This window comes from Etheostoma spectabile, chromosome 7 (genome assembly GCF_008692095.1).
Source record: "Etheostoma spectabile isolate EspeVRDwgs_2016 chromosome 7, UIUC_Espe_1.0, whole genome shotgun sequence".
Lineage (NCBI taxonomy): Eukaryota > Metazoa > Chordata > Actinopteri > Perciformes > Percidae > Etheostoma > Etheostoma spectabile.
Window position 1 is genome coordinate 7,368,414 of NC_045739.1, and position 15,568 is coordinate 7,383,981.

At 41.5% G+C, this 15,568-nt stretch overlaps 1 long non-coding RNA gene across 1 annotated transcript; it reads left to right on the forward strand.

Annotated features, from left to right (window-relative positions):
- The first annotated feature begins 13,624 nt into the window (after nt 1–13,624).
- On the forward strand, nt 13,625–15,202 carry LOC116693043 (uncharacterized). Its single transcript, XR_004332835.1, has 3 exons — nt 13,625–13,727; nt 14,399–14,761; nt 14,878–15,202. It is a non-coding gene; the product is annotated as an uncharacterized LOC116693043 (long non-coding RNA).
- Nucleotides 15,203–15,568: the final 366 nt, after the last annotated feature.

Consider the following 15,568-nt stretch of genomic DNA (forward strand, 5'->3'; position numbering starts at 1 on the left):
CCCCTCTCTCCTCTCTCTCTGGACAGCCACTGCAGCCTGGGGACATGAGTGCAGCTGGGGTGAACCAGAAAAAAAGAGGCATATATTTACAGTTATGATAATAACCCAAAAATAGCAAAACAACTGTTTTTAGTTGCCATAGGGGATGATTTTCACCTTCTCATTCTTCTTTTGATTTTTTTATAAAAGCTGCAGCGTGAGTGTGAACAAGTCAAACACACAGAAGGGGAAACCATGCGTTGTGCATTATGTACAGTACATATGGTCTATTATTATGATGATAATATGATGATCAGAACTCACACACTGTATGTTGACGCTCATCTGGACTCACAGAACTCAAAGAACAGAGCCTGAAGCGCTCCTCAGATAAATCAAACAAATAAGCAAACAGTAATTTCTATTAAATGTAAAAAAGCTGTCTTACTGTGAACTACACTCCTTTATGATAAATCTCTAAAAGCAATACATTATTTATAGAACCACTTGAACAAAGGGGAATCCTAATAATGTATTGACAATCTGATTTATAAATCAATACATCAATTGATCCACTGAGGTGCATTTGTGTAATATTTTGTTGCATCACTGATTGTGTCATTATTTACTTTTATGGATTATATGTGCATGATTAAACGTTGCAGAGATGACAACTTTTTGAGAGATTCTTACCTGCAGGAAGCATTTTAAATGATGTGAGGAATAGCATGTTTTTGTTATGAGCCAATGATGTGTAGTGCTACAAAGAGAAACGGATGGTGGAAATTGTATATAAATAATAAAATAAAATGAATAAATGAATGGGACACAGAAAGAAGGGGAGAAAAGCAGAGAAGGAAAGTAGAGGAAAACATCAGCCTCAGCTCAACGGAAGAGCCAAGGACACAATGACCAGGCATACTGTAATGATTTTAGTCTCCGATCACACATTCACGCCCCCCCACAGAGATCCTATCTGCATTCAGCCTGCTCTGCCAGCCTCCACCTCCAGCTCTTTGCAGCAGCAGCAGCAGCAGCAGCAGCAGCAGCAGCAGTGAAGAAGCCCAGGCTTGGCAGCCCAAACCCTGGCCTGCTTCTGTTCATCGCACTGGACCATCGTTTTTAAGCTGCTACAGCAGGTCAACGGCTTTTAGAAAATCTCCAAGCGTTAGTCTCAGCCCAGCTGCAGGTATTTCAATATATATTTTAAAACTTAAAAAGTGTGTGTGTGCACATTTCTTGAATGCTCTCTACATACTTGTACTTACTCCATTCACAGGGCCATTTGGTTATTTTGATTTTAACCACCTGCTTCTATACTCCGTCTGTGTTATCATGTTGATTTAATTACATTCAGATACAATTCCATTTAGGTATACTGCGCGCGCACACACACACACAGATGAGATACACACACACATGCACACATACAAGTAGTCCAGTCCACTGCCACACCAGTGGTCAATTGACTTTCATTGGAAGTGACTTCCCAGCTACTCTAAATCACAATGATTTTCCAGGGAATTAAAGCAGGCTTTTCCCAAGACACACACACAGACAGAGACACACACACACACACACACACAACAGAGAACAATAACCAGTAACTGAGAGGGGTTTACACAGTGTATGTTGTGTGTGTGTGTGTATGTGTGTTCACCTACCAATGCAAACAATGCTAATAGGGGATGAAAGAAATATATTGCTCTAATTAGTCTTTGTCTATTTGCGCTTTTACTTTATACTGCTCAAGTGTTATTAAAAGTTTGCTTATGTTTTCCAACTACTTACCATATCTCAGAGGTGTGTGTGCATGTGTTTCAGAATGGCTATTGGAATCTCACAGTTGTCAGCACACTGGACCCGAGTCAATGACAATCCATCTTCACCATCTTCTTCTCCCCGTCTCTCCCTCATCTCACTCTCCATCCTTCCCTTCTCTCCTTCAATCTTCAACCGAGCCCAGCCCTGTCTGGAGTTCAGATCAAGATGGCATCACTGCGCCTGTTATTTATCTTTAGCCTGTTACACCCCATTCACACACACACACACACACAAAACACACAGATGCACTCTCTTAAAACAATTGCACCACACAAATTGAATCACATCACAACACACAGATTGAAACAAACAGGTGAACATAAATCTTCTTACAGTGTGTGGTCATTACATTCTGCTGTACACACAGATGCACACGCATACAAGCAAAAACACACTGACCTGTTCTTTCATTTAAAGTTTGTGGCTCATTATTTTGTTTTGCATACTGTACTTTGATGTGGGAAATCAAACCATATTGTAAAATCAGATTTTCCACATAACAATGCTAGTGACTCTGCAAAAAAAAACTTTTCTAACTGTACGTTTGTGTTATACTGTAATTACATCATCAATAATGAAAATATCTCAAAAGGCTTCATTTCCACAGACGAGAAGTAGCCGCTGCTTTCCGCTGACCACGTCCACCACAGCCTCTCTTTGTGATGAATTTGTACTTTCATGGTCACAACCAGTCAATGGTCTGTATGATGTATACCTACTGTATGGCCATGGCCGCAGTGAGTCGATGAAAGTGACCCATGTGTACATCTCTGCTTCCGGGATGTGAAACCCAATTCCGGGTGGGATTGATCCATGTCTGGCCGCTGCGAGGATAAGGCCAGGGGGGAGAAGATAAGAGCAGACACCGAGCGGTCAATGATACGTTTGAACCATCAACCTCTATTGCAAACAGGACGTCATATTGTCCCCCCACCCCCCAGACTTTTAAAGGTATACAGACCATATTTCATCAGGACATGTGATAGACGCTTGCTGCCGTTTAAGCACTGCTGACTGATACTGAAAATCAATGGTGAAGGAAGTATTCAGATTTAGACTATAAGTAGATTTAATTAAACATAGCAATACTGCTAATTAAAGTACTAACAGTTACTTAAAGGCAGCGTTGGTAACTATTTCCAATATACACTTTTTATATGTAGTTTTAGGGTCTTTACACTCGGACAGCAATGAATAACTTGAAAATGATCTGGGATATGTAGCTGCTGTAATCCCGTAAAAACGCCCACCAATCACGGCCTTGCATTCCGCTTGGAAAGAACCTATGAAATGTCTCCTTGCCCCGCTGTGCCCCACAATGAGTCTGTTACAGATAATCAATTGACAACAATTTTGATGATCAATTTATCGTTATTTATGTATATATTTAAGTTATTTATGAATCAAAATGGGAAAGATTAGCTTGTTCTAGCTCCATTAAAATGAGGATTTTGGTTCAATTCTCTGTTTTATTTAAAGCACCCATATTATGCTCATTTTCAGGTTCATAATTTTATTTTGAGGTTGTAACAGAGTAGATTTACATGGTTTCATTTTCAAAAAACACCATATTTTTGTTGTATCGTACATTGCTGCAGATCCTGTTTTCACCTTGTTTGTTTAGGTCTCTGTTTTAGCTACAGAGTGAGACATCTCACTTCTATACTAACTGTGTTGGGAGTCCCGCATGCTCAGTAGCTAGGTAAGATCACATCAGCTACATAACTCTTTCTCCAACTTTGGTCAGTACAAGGCAGGATTAACTGGGAGACTTCTTCTCAACGAGGGACACCTGTGGAATACTTGCAGAACAGAGACATGTAAGTAGTTCTTTTGCAGATTATGGTGAACTAGTGTGTGTTGTAGCAGTGTTTTGTGATTGAGAACGAGCTAGCATGCTAGCGCTAGCATGTGCTACGGTTAGCCACCTAGTGGCTTAGTGCAGATTTTGAACAGCTCACACAGAGACTGAAGGCAGAGAAAAATTCAGAAACTGTATCTTACTCAAAACAGCATGGATCGTTTTTCCCCAAGTTTTACGCATGTGTAAGCACCAGAGACACCAAATAACACCCCAAATTTTTTTTTTTCATAACATGGGCACTTTAATTGTAAATGGATTGTCTTTGTGTTTTTGAAGACGTCACCTTGGACATTTCCAATATTCTCTGACAACATTGTTTATGCCATTTAATAGACTAAACTTTAATTCGCCCAAAAAAAACTGTAATTCATCAAATTAACAAATTCCAAATCCAATCACCTCAACTAAAACATCTACAAAGACATGTGTTCTATTAACCAATACACTATAGAGGTATATCACACCAGTCAATTACTGTAACTCTACCAAGTACGTGGACTGTCTTGCATGAGTACTGTTGGTGTGCTGTATCATCTCCTCCCTGTGTACTCTGCTGGCCTGTTGTTGCCCTAGGATGTGAAGTAAATAATTGAATGGATCCATTAATAAATAAAGTGCAGGGGATAGAGGAGGAGGAGGGAGGGAGAGGAGAGATGGGAGAGACAGGTCACTCATCTTTACAATCACCGCGGAGGGAGTGGCATGACTGCAAACACGCTGCCACTTCTCTCTCTCTCTCCATAGGAGGTGTCTGGACATAATAGACATTAGCTGTAGTGAACTCTGACTCTGAGCTTAGAGCAGGATGTGGCATTTCACATTTCCTCTCTGATCCACCGGGACAAGGCTACTTCCTGTGAAACAGGTGGAGGGAGGTAACATAGAACTACTACCACAGAGGCAGGCCAAGTCTACCTTCAACCCAGCCAAACTGTTTCCAGTGGGCCTTAGTGAATTCCAGTTGGTGGGTGTTACTCAATATGCTGTAGCCTGCTATTTAATACAAAACCTGCCAAGGGAGCCTTAACTTCAAAAGTGAAAATAAAGTTGTGGTTTTGAACCATATAGAATTTAAAGAGGGTTAATGGTCAGCTATTGAAAAGCTGCAGTTCTTTGCTGTTACAGTAGGTGCCTTTTTGGCTGCTGATGATTTCATTCTAACTTTGTCTTCCTCCTCAAGATCACAGACATCATATATATTTATTTCTGCCTATATTTGTCTGAAACAAATCAAAGGATGCAACTCTGGAGTGAAACACCAAATGAAGAATTTGAAAGTTCCACTTACTAAACAAAAAAGCTGCACTTAAATCACATTACTGCTCTTACATGCCCAGAAAGTATTATATATTTTTCCTCCCTACAAATTCTACACTAATGCTCACTGACTGCTGCTTGCTCTCAACCATTCAACCCATTCTCCTATTTGCTCTCTTCCTTTCCCCTTGTTTTCTCTTTCTCCGGGCCTTCGTTTTTTATTTTACAGCCTGATCTCTATTTAGATTTCCTCGTTTGGAGTTGCCACAATGCTCCCCGCTGCCAACATCTGTAAGTGGTTTGAAGGAAAGAGACACTATGGAAAAACATCAAAAAATAAAAAGCGCAGAACAGCGCTCTACTACCAGGGTTAGATAGAACAGAGGCTGTGAAAAGGATACAAACTGCTCTGCGATCAGAGGCACACGCAGCCGGCAGGCCAGGCTCTGTCTGACTGAAAGCATAAGTGAATTCACATAAGTGTCTAAATCAGGGAAACATAACACTAGATGTTTATATTCTGTGAAACACTCTGCACAGTGCAAAGCATAAATGTAATACCTGCACATACTGTACTGTAGCTTAGATGGGTGGGGGTGGTGTGTGGAGTTCTTGGGACCCCACAGTTTGGGGTTTACTGAGGATTGACCTTAATCACGTGTCAGGTTTTAGGCAGATTGGATTTAAGCTGCAGCACTTTTAAAGAGATTATGTTATTGTAAGAGATTAGGGGAAGTAGATACATTGAAGGCTAATGAAGGGGTTCTCCCCTCCCCAGCTGCCAGCCTAATTCAGTGCTCACTGTCCTGTTGATAATACACACTACAATAGTATTACTGTGGCATTAGAGGCTTTACAGTGTTGTGGCAATGAGTGCCCCTCTGTTGATAGTGTGGCAGAGGTTCAGATGGTTGTGTATTGCATTTACTATACCAGTTTGTGTCAGCATGTGGCGGCTCTTTACACACGTGTAAGAGGGGAGAGAGAGAGAGAATGGGGAGTTTTTGTGTACAGTAGGGTCTAATTAGGTGATGAGGATGATTATGCTGCATTAGTTGGTGGAGAAGAGAAGCAACAGCCACAGGGTGGGAAGGGGAGAAGAGAACATGTGTCTGTGATTTGCGGCATAAGCACAAACAATTTAATTGACAGAAGCTCTCTCTGGCTCCTGATTGGTGCAGAGCTGTCCTCTGCATGTCTGCTTGGCTCTCTCTGTCCTTGACTCGGAGGGCAGAGAGACAGATGTGGTGTGAAAGGGGCGGAGTAGGGGAACACAGGAGTGCGGAAAGGTACTGGATTGAAAGTCGGCTGCAGAGAGTGGAATATTGGACGCGTGTAAAAGTGTTTTGTAGGTCAGTGCGTCGCAGTCATATAGAGCAGAAGAGGGAGATGGAAAGGTTTTGTCTGGGAGTCCCCATGACAGATTGCTAAGTAATGTTATATGACTCTTCTAAAGGAGTAGTGGAAAAACTACAAGAGCATTGCCCAACATAGAGGAGCAGTTGGCTGGATGTGTGAAGACAGGGTTCCCCTTGCATGGAGCTGCCCTCTCTATGTTTCTTCTATAAGTAGGCAGGTATTTTTACTCAGGATAAAGTGCTGACCCAGTCCCAGGTAATCACACCCCTGTTGGGCTTTGGCACAGACATGTCAGGGCGGTGCTGAGTGCACCTTACACCCTAGCTATGGGTAAACCACACTTATCTAACTATTTACAAGCAAGAATAGAGCCTCGCTCCACATGAGAGAGAGGGAGGAGGGCATACCTTGGCAGAGCCAGGATACCTTCCTCCTGGCAGAGGCCCACTGGCATCCCATACCCCATCAAAGAACACAAAAAGTGCACAAAAGAAAGGAAAATATACTCCATATTTATGCAGAGGGTGTAATCAAAGTAAAGAAAAAAGCAACGTAAAAACTGCCAAACCGAAGGATTTGGGCAATGTTGTGCCTGTGTGTGGTACATTGTTCTGGCATGAATTCAATCCAATAATCCCTGAGAGGGTTAGGCACGTTCTAATCACTTCTAATTTAATAATGTTGAAAGATCATGAATGATGCATATATTTCTCGGATGCAGTATTTCAAAGAAAGCAATGTCTCTATTAACATGTCTGGATATGTTGATACTTTAAAATGACTCGAGGAGCAGGACACTGACTTTACTTTTATAAATGGTTGTTAATAACTTAATACCAATATATAATCCTATATAAACATACTGTACATGAAGGTGTTTAAGATCTGCAGCATGGCTCAAGGCCAATAGAACCTGAGGGCATTTGGGCAGAGTTCAGTTTTATCATCCGCTTCAAATAGAAATAGTACTACTGAACATGCAATGTTACTAAATATGGGTTAAAACTACAATGATAGACTAAATCCATTGCACACAGATAATTGGGTTGTTGTCTTGTCAAACACTAAATACGAGTAGGCTAATGGCAAATCAACAGGTTGCAACTTGCTCACTTGTTTGACTGTATTGCACAGATAGTTATATAAAATATATATATTTTTAAATGTGTAAGGCAGAACTTCCACCAATGGTAGTCAGGAAAATCTTCATTTTAGAACATTCTTTCTTGCTGTGTTTTTGTCACGACAAGGCAAATTGACCTCTGACTTCAAAAGAGAAAAAGACGATTCAAATTAAAAGACATTAAAATACTGGCTTCAGACAGAAAACGTTTTTAGTTGTCGGGCTAGTCTGGACCCAAGAATTAGGCCGGGTCAGGCTATGGCCGCATGTTTAAGCCAATGCAGTACTTCCTGAGCTCTTTACTAGCTCCAGAAGGATGGATGGTTCAAATTATAATCACTTTGAATTATTCTGTTTAGCAATGATTACTTTTTGTGTAAAGACTGAACCAAAACCATAACAATAAAAACATAACTCACCACCACAAGGCAAAGTAATTACATTGGTGTTTCATTTATCATAACCATACCCTGTATTTATTGTTGCTGTCAAGATGATATTAGCCCTGTTTCAGCCTCCATGCCATGTATAGTCTTCCACAACATGCCTTTAAAAGAAAAGTCTGCACTAAAGCCACTGAACATGTGTTTTTCACTTTGTCTGTGAGCCAAGCAGGAAATCTTTAGACCCAGTTGTCTTTAAGAGACTTTCTCCAGAATCTATATATCTTCTCTCCCATTAACTGTATGTTCTATGGAAACTATGTGCTGTGTGTTGCTAGGCAAAGCAGGGGCTTAGGGAAATAGCTGTGGTCAAACATAGTCCTTGAAAGACAGGAGGAGAGGAAAGTAAGAAGACAGAGTAGGACAAAAAAAACAGAAAAGTAGAGCACTTTCTGAATTTGAATCATTTACCTATGTGCAGACACACTCATATGTGTGTGCACATAAACATAAAGACATGCACATGCACAAACACGCACTCGGACTGTTCCAGCTGAGGTGCCATGTGTTATAATGCGCTGGTGGGAATGCGCCACTGCACGTTAATTCTCCCTTCACGCTTGCGTTGAGGAACACAGAGCCTCTAATTGATGCTAAACAAACTGCTGACCCAGACTCAGGATGAAGGTCTGTCACTGATGCAAACGGAGAAACACAAACTGGTACACAAACCATAAAATAAACTATTTGCCCCAAATTCACAAAACGTCAAAATGCACAACTCCAGTTGAACAAATCCAAGGTTTCCTAAATTGTCAAACACTTTTTTTGGGTTCTATAAGAGGCTTATAGGTGTGGGGCTTAAAAGTCATCTAATGCATGCATAAGAATGACACACCTAGGTGGCAACGTCCTTGGCTTTTTTTGAGATACATTTGGGAGTATGTGTGTACCTTCTGGAGGGTGGGGGCCTTGGAAGGTAAACTCCTACTCATCCCTGTCACACACAAACACAGGCATACATACACACATGCCTGCCCCTAAAGGAAGCTCCAGGGAGGCACAACGACGCCTTTGTGCGGGGCAGATTTCCCATGTCTCCCTGCTCCAGCAAACAGATAGATCATCTCAGTACAGTCGGCTGAATGAAGGGCAAGTGCATGCACGCCATGCAGAGAGAGAACAAGAGGGAGGGAGAGAGTCAAAGAGTGGGAAAGAAGTTAAAGCCCAAACCACTTCTTTCCTTTCTCTTTTCACACTTTCCCCTTGTATCATGTCTCCCATGTCTTTCCGTCTCTCTCTCCCTCCGTACACTCCCCTTTTTCTCTCCCTCTCTCCGCAGAGGAATCCAGTCTCTCCATTGGGATTGGAGCTCTTTGAAGGTGATCCAGAACTGTACTGCTCGCTGCCTCTGCTCTCCTCCCTACCTCCACCTACCCCCACCCCTCTACCCTCCACTCCCACCCCTCATCCCTTAGGGGGCCTGGATCCCGCTCAACTGAGAGCAGCCATGCTCCAAATCCAGGCCGGGGCTTAACACTCCTGCCGCAGGCCTTGCTGATTGTCCCACTGCACCACAGAGAAAAAGAGAGGTGGGGGGCCTTGGAAGCGGAGGGCAAGGGGGGAAATGACAAAGGAAGAAACAAGGGAGGTGGGGGGTAAGAGGTGTGTTTGGTCAAATATATATTTGAGAGATTAGCAGGGAGATGCAGCAAACTTTCATTAAATCCAGCGCTCCCCTTCCTCACCGATCATCTCTCCCTTTTCCCCTCTCTCCTTCACATAACTGTTTATTTTTCCTTTCATTTCATCCTCACACTCCCTCCCTTTTTCCATCTCACTTCCCCTCTCTTCCCTCCATCCCAAGGGCAAGCTCCTCGCAGACTCGTCGGACTGGTTTCTTTGGCAAACCTCGAACACACAAACACACACTCGGATGCCAACTTGCACTCAGACACATACCCCTTCACCTTAAAAGAGGGTCCTTTACTCAATGCCTCAGAGTCAAGCAGGAAAGACAGAGAATGACAAACAGACATGGGAGGAAAAAAAAGAGAGACACAGATAAAGGGTGGGAGTGAATTTAAGACATGTGCATTCCTTTGGCTTGCCTGGCTCGGGAGCACAGGAGACGTGTTGCTGGCTGTTCGGTTTATTATCCCTAAGCCATATGGTTTGGCAAGCTTTTAGGGCGTGGTAGAATATATTTGTGTGTGTGTGTGTGCGTGTGTGCGTGTGTGTGTGTGTGTGTGTGTGTCAGGGTAAGGCAGAGAGTGGGATTATACTTACATTATGTCTTTTATCACCTACAATACGCATCTGTATGTGTGTTCCAGGCAACAATAACCAGAGAAACCACACTTCCAGATTATTGCTTTCAATAAAAGATAAGTAGCTTCCAGTACCTCTTAGCCTACATACCAATTTATGCCACACATTTATACACATGCACACACAAGCAAATTTACACAAGTTGGTAATTCCAGCTATTTGTGACTTAAATTGTTAATTGTAATCACATGATGAAAGGTACCATGCAGTTTTGATACTGCTTCATTTGATATCTGAGGATAGTTACGGCTTACAGTATTGCAGCTTGAGGGTAATTTTCATAGCTGTGGTCATTATTTATATTGGTTATGATAACATCGTACCCACAAAAGTAATTGCTGAGTTTTGGGAATGCGGTGACATCGCTACAACAAAGTCCAATGAGGGGAAAAAACATAAATGGTCGGACAGTAAAACAGAAAGCAAACGGTTTAGCCAGATTAGGTAAAGTACTTTATGTGCAGGTAAAAGTACAGTAATAATCCCTCTGTGAGTTTTCTGTATATAGTAGATATATGTTTAAGTTTGCTTATATTTCTTTAGTTGGTAACACTTTACAATAAGATACACAAAAAAATAGGTAGGTTAATGATTAGTTACTGTTTTTAAAAGAGTAACGAATGATTGGTTACTGTTTTTCAGAAGGGTAGTTATGTCTGTATTTATGATTATCTGATTATCCGTGCTTGTTGCCATTGGACTTCATTTTAGCAATGTTGCCTTGTTCCCTAACCGTACCTAAATTATGTTTATATACAACTGATTTGTGACAGCAAGTCATTTTTGAAGAAAACTTAATGTACACCGGATTATGCTTTCTATTAACATATTGAGGCAATGTTAATTCATGTATCTAGCAAGTAACAAAAATGTCGAGCTATACATTGAGCATATTGATAAGCGTATTACATTTCTTTCCCGCCAAAACAAACAATCAACTCAATGCAATACAATAACCGTTCATAGTAACTACAGCATTATTAAAGGTGCCAACAATGTGTCCTCAGATATTAAGGAAACATGCTAAGTTGAAAAACTATGTTTTCTGACAACAATGCTAAAACCAGTATTTTCTCCTTTTGAAATATCCGTTCCGTGACGGAATGTCTGTTTGTGTTTTGGCCTGTGTGTTGGTATCAACTGCCCAGTTTGACAGCCAGGCCGTGTTACCAAGAAACTTGTAAAAACGTGAACCCAGCGTGTAAAAACGTGAATCCAGGGCAACCTGCACAAATGGTTCATTTACATTTTAGCATACATTTAGCATATTATTTAAGCAGTTGCACACTTTGTTTTCCCATTCTGTATATGTTTAAATATTTGTTCTTATATTTTATTCCTATTATTATTATTTCATGTATAATGTATGTATATTTTTTCCTAGTATCTCATTTCTGTTTGTATTGTGATCTGTGACTAATGTACTTGTGCTGCTGTAACACCGTAATTTACAATTTTTTTGGGATCAATAAATATCTATCTATCTATCTATCTATCTATCTATCTATCTATCTATCTATCTATCTATCTATCTATCTATCTATCTACAGCTGTAGTACAGCCATGGAAGCAAACGAACAACGGAGACAGATTAATTCTAGCAGAACCAAAGACAAGGTCAAACAAGGGTAAATATTGGCGATACATTTAAAAGATAAAAACAGCTTAGAGCCTCAAAGGACACAGAGTTGACTAATTTCCTGTTAAAAGAGTAAGCGCTGAGCTTCATTTATATCACGGCTAACGTAGGGATAGTCATTTTCACTCATCTTAAAATGAATGTGCTCACAATAAATTATCTAGAGTACTCGAGTTAGGTACTCCCAAAAATTTTTAGATAGCCGGTGAAGTGACCCTGACTGGTGCTAATGTTGCCATGCTAATAAACGCTAACTGCTAACGTAGGATCCATGATATATGCCAGAAACTGCAAGATTGACTTCATCATAATGAAAACATGTAATTTAACTTTTGGAAAACACCCCATAGGCTGAATTTTTGATTGGGACACAGCGTTCTCTACAGGGCGCTTTGCCATGTATGTAACGTTATGTTATGTTATTGTGGCTAAAGCTACCATCACCAGCTTCTGAAAGTAGTAGTACCGATTATCTCCCTCCTGCTGAAATTGTTCTGCTGCTTCTGTTTAGCGGGCGTAGCAGACAGACTGGGTACAGACAGCCGTGAAGTCACATTCTTTTTAGTGGCTGTTGTAGGGACGTTAAGTCAAAAAAAGGTGGCTGTCAGTCGGGCACCAAGCACCGCACGGTCACAGTCTTTTTAGCGGTCATTGTTGTTACGGTTACACAATGAAAGGTGACTGTCAGCCAGGTACAGAGCTCCATGAGAGCAGACGTTTATATCCATCAACATAGCAGCATCTGCTGTTGAGTAATGTCTAGCAATGCGTGACTAGCATCAAGCTAACATTGACAGTGTGTGACGTAGGGTTTAGCGTTCTCAACCTGGCAACCTCCATGAGCTTTGATGCTAGGGAGGAGGGGCGGGGGAGACGACTCTTTTCATTATTTTGAACTTGGACTGCAGTAACCATTTTAAATGCTAGCTGTCAGTATTACATATTAGACTTTTAAACACTTATGGTTATGTTTAGCCACTGGCAGCACTTGGTTAAGGTAGGATAAGGATTGTTGTTAAGTTTAATGCAATAAGACACAACGTGTTTATCAACATTTGACAAAAAAAAAGATCTTTTCTCAGCCTTAACCAAAGCGCTTTGCCTAAACCAAACCACAGACTCATAAAGACAGACTGGTCTCTGGTGTCAAAGTCCTGCAGCTTTCATCCGGATCACCTCCCTCACAACTCATAAATGTTGCTCGTCATCCACTTAAAAAAAAAAGAAAGTTGCCTCTGAACATAATCCAGGCAGCGATTATGTTTTTCATCACAACTTAATTGGGAAAACAATTTAGATGCACATACATAAACAGTATTTACTGGGATACAGGATTGGTGTTTCCAGATCTCAGCTATTAACAGTGTGACTACTTTGTTATTATTCTCAATAGGAATGATGGCTGAAGCTAGAAAAATAAGACTAAGGTTATTATTTTTCTGCATTTCGTTTTTTCCTCTGTCCATTGAAATTCTTTGGACTCTGTTACTTTCATCTTAATCACCTCTTTCTGGCTTCTCCCTGTTATGCCCCTTCAACGTCACAAGGGTCAGCCGCGCTGTGCACGCTGAGTGGAGTGGGACTGGTGCTGAAGGTGTGTGCCTATTGTGCATATGTCTCTGTGTAGTAGGAGCAAGCTATCTATAGCCTGTGTATCCCTGGGGATTTGAGTCTTAAACTCCATATTCATGACACATCACTGTGGGGATTAGAAGGGCATCATCAGATAGAGGGGCTTACGTCAGACACACACACACACACATGCACGCACGCACATGCACACACACACACACACACACAAACACATACACACACACACGCACACACAGACACACACAAAGAAAGAAAACAACACAGATACACAATCTCAGCAGCAGTCTTGCACTGAAAAGCATAAGATGTACACTTTCTAGGAAGTTCTTCATTTACTTCTGAAGGAAGTGTCTTTCTTTCATACATGCACAACTGGTATGTTATGGCAGAGCAGTCAGGATAATTGCTTCATATCACTAACCGGAATAGTTCAGTGTTAATTTGAGCTATGATTATTTACCTATTTGAAACTACTTTAACAGCCTCCAGCGTTCGTCTCGCATAGCCAATTCAAACACTTCGAGTTGGACCGGGGAGTGCAAATTGTTGAGATGAGAACAAACCGAAATGTGTGAGGTGGAGGTGGAGTGGGTGTGCAGGAGGTTGATTAAGGCCGAAACCACATGGAAGTTGATCTGCAGGGAAGGTGGAAAGGGAGGGGGTGTTATAGTGCAGGCAGCATGGATCTGTGTTGTGATTGTTTGTTCATGGCTATGTGTGCATCCGTGTGTGTGTGTTTGTGTGTGTGTTCTTATCTCCTCTGGCCCACAGCAGCAGGAGCATCAGAGGAAGCACAGCCTTTCCTTCCTGTGCCTTTCACACTGTCACAACACACATGAGCCATAAAACACTGTGGCTCCGGCTAACGTATAGAGAGAGAGAAGAGAGAGAGAGAGAGAGAGAGAGAGAGAGAGAGAGAGAGAGAGAGAGAGAGAGAGAGAGTGCGAGAGAGAAGGGGGGGGGGAGTGCAGAACATGTGTGTGTGATTTGTGGCATACAGCACATACCATTTAATTGACATAATCTCCTTCTTCTGTTTGGCGCAGAGTTGTTTTCTACTGGGAGGACAAACAGGGAGCATTTGAGGGCGAGATCGAGAAACAGCTGAGGTGAGTAGGGAGGGAAAATGGCCTAGCAGCAGTAGAGGGTACTGGGACAGTGGATGTTCAGTATGGGCTGGTGCCCTCCACGGGGGAGCTGAGGAAGGACACTTCTCTACCCTACATTCTGCACCTGGTGCTGGGCTCTGGCAGGCAGCCATTCTCCCGCTTCACCCTGTGTTATCCATCCACTGCTCAACAGCACCAAAGCCTCCCTCGGTCATCCCTCTCTGTCAGTCTCAGAGTTGTCAGCAGCGCTATCACTCACAGTGGCCCACTGAAAGATTTAATAATTGAGAAATGTTATGGGTGAGTAATTGTCAATTTCTGGTGTGAAAGGTGTTTGTGTAAATACATTTTATGGAAATGATCCTCATTTTGAGCTAGTTATATGTTGTTTATCTCTGTCTGCATGAATGACACAGCATCATCAAGGAGAACGGGTGGAAGAAGATTGAGACGGCCTTTCAAGTACTAGATGATAAAACTTGACACAAAGAAGAAAACTCTTAGTACAGTGAGAATGATTGTTGATGTTTCAAATGCGTTTCAACTGTCTAGTCTCAACAGTCAAACGTTTTGAAGCAGCCTATGTACCTTTTACTCACAGTTTCCTTTAGCGCAGAATAGCAGCGTTAGTCCATTCTGCCCCAGATAAAAACTCTCTCTGCTAAAGTTAGAAAAGTGATTACACATTTATAAAATACAGCATTAAGGCCTGATTAAGGAGCCGTTATCACCTGGTTATAATCTTCACAAATGTTTTTTTTGTTTCTTGGGGGAAAGCCTGTTATTGGTAGATGAAGTTTACATTAGCTCCATTATCAGTGGACATATCACATGCACATTACTTATCAACTCTCATGTGAATTTGGCCTTCTGGAGTCTGTCAAACATCACATCCACCTATCCTTTGGCTTCATTTACAAATGTGTAACTGTTTTTAGCTTGACATTCATCAAATGAAGTGTTAAAACCTTAACATTTGTATTTTTCAGTGTCAAACCGTTAGCTAAAGTGAAATTATTTAATGTTATTACTATGCCAGCATAAGCTTGCCAAAAAAAGTACCTTTTGCCTAAAACAAACAGTTTTATAAGAATTCCTGTGCAAGCA